This window comes from Pundamilia nyererei, unplaced genomic scaffold (genome assembly GCF_000239375.1).
Source record: "Pundamilia nyererei isolate P.nyererei 1_Seehausen unplaced genomic scaffold, PunNye1.0 scaffold00012, whole genome shotgun sequence".
Classification (NCBI taxonomy): domain Eukaryota; kingdom Metazoa; phylum Chordata; class Actinopteri; order Cichliformes; family Cichlidae; genus Pundamilia; species Pundamilia nyererei.
Window position 1 is genome coordinate 5,945,259 of NW_005187413.1, and position 1,876 is coordinate 5,947,134.

Consider the following 1,876-nt stretch of genomic DNA (forward strand, 5'->3'; position numbering starts at 1 on the left):
TGTCAAATTAATTTATTAAAACTAATACAGATATATGTATATTTTTTTTGATAAATTAGTTTGCTAAATTATATATATATATATATATATTTTTTTTTTTATTTATTTATTTTTTTTTTTCAAAAAATGTTTGAATTTGTATTTTCAACTTTGGTATCTATATAAGCTATATAAGCCCAGAAGTTCAAACCTGGGGCCTGTTTACTGCAGTTTTACCGCACAAATAGATACACCTGCTGTTGTGCTTCTAACTTACACAGTGATGTAGAGATACTGACTGAACACTGCAGCACTTGAAGTACATATAAGACAATGAAGAACATAATAAAAGTCTTTAATGTGTTACGAGTGCTGCTGAATCTTTATCCTCTGCACCTTGGCAGTTGTGTCAGAAGCCTCTGCTTTGCTTCTGCAATGAAATAATTAAATACTGGTAATATTTGTCACAGAGAAAAAGGCAAACTAAACTCCTTGAACCAGCTTTTCTGTGTGGAGTTCGCATGTTCTCTCTGTGCCTGCGTGGGTTTTCTCCAGGTGTTCAGGCTTCCTCCCACGGTCCAAACACATGCATAATTTGGTGATTCTAAATTGTAGGTGTAGGTGTGGATGTGAGCGTGAACATTTGTTTCTGTGTAAGCTCTGTAGTGGACTGGCAAACTGTCCAGGGTGTAACCTGCCTTTTACAGCTCGGAGAGTCTCCAGCAACACCTGCAACAAACGGCTAGATAAGTGAATTTACTGAAAGCATTTTCAATAAATTCTTTAAGTTATAAAATCTCCTAAATAGTTTCAAATATCATTAAAGTCTCCAAGAGTTTATAGGGATGCATTGAATAAGGTTTTGTAAAAATTTGAAAATAGGCAAGATTAAGCTTTTGCTTGCTTTATGATCATGGGTATGGCACAGACAGATACATTTTAAAGGTCCAGAAAAGCTTATTTCTATCTCCTTGTTTGTGCTTGTCTTTTCTGATGTGACAGGCTTGTTATACAGTTTTCAACTACTGGTAAACTCAAAGCTCAGAGACAGCTGCTCTGTGCCCTTGAGCAAGGCAGGGCTGGATCTGGTTCAAGACTATCTGTTTATGTGCCCTTGAGAAGGAAATGCTGTCTGTCTGTTTGGCAGCAGTGGTAACACCCTTATTCTGCCCCACAGCGGGAGAAAAGAGAGGAGAGAGGTCAACTCAGGAAAAAAGCTGACATGGAGAGAAACAAGCCGGTTATACACCCGGACTCTGCATATCCAGCTAAAAGCACTGCCGTGCCTGTCAACTCCCTATCCAGATACTTCTGACTTCCAGCATTTCAGATTTAAGACATTTCAGCAGACAAGTACTGCATGTAGATATACAACAGCAACCTAGGACAAAGATCTAAATACTTCTACAAAGTCAGACTTAATAGGCGTAATAGCTCTAAGCAAACACAATAAATTATTTTTCAAATAAAGATATGATCCAATATAAGGTTATATCCATAAGAGAGGGCACCTAAGTTTGTTCTAAATTGATTTCCAAGTAAAAGTTTATTAAGCACATGTCTTGTTTTTTTTATTAGCACTGGATTAGCTTACAGTCACTTTTTGGATTCTAAAAAGAAATTTTACATCTTCAACCATGTTTACTGTGCCAATCTGTACACTATACTATAAACTCACACAGACAGACATACTGTATACTGTCATGAGTCAGCACCAGGCTCCATGGGAACAGGCCAGTAGAGTCTGGTTTTTGGCAGCTGTCCTCTTAATTCAGTCAGTCATTTCTTGGGACATGCCCAGCATCTGTGTGTGTATCTTTCTGACATTCCCTCTAAAGCTGTGATTTCATCAGAGAGTTGCACACATATGCAACAAGGGGATATATATAAATAAATA

At 37.3% G+C, this 1,876-nt stretch overlaps 1 protein-coding gene across 9 annotated transcripts in view; it reads right to left on the reverse strand.

The window, feature by feature from the left end:
• Positions 1 to 1,876, reverse strand: part of atp2b2 (ATPase plasma membrane Ca2+ transporting 2) — a 92,198-nt gene that overhangs the window by 59,715 nt on the left and 30,607 nt on the right. The window lies entirely within an intron of this gene.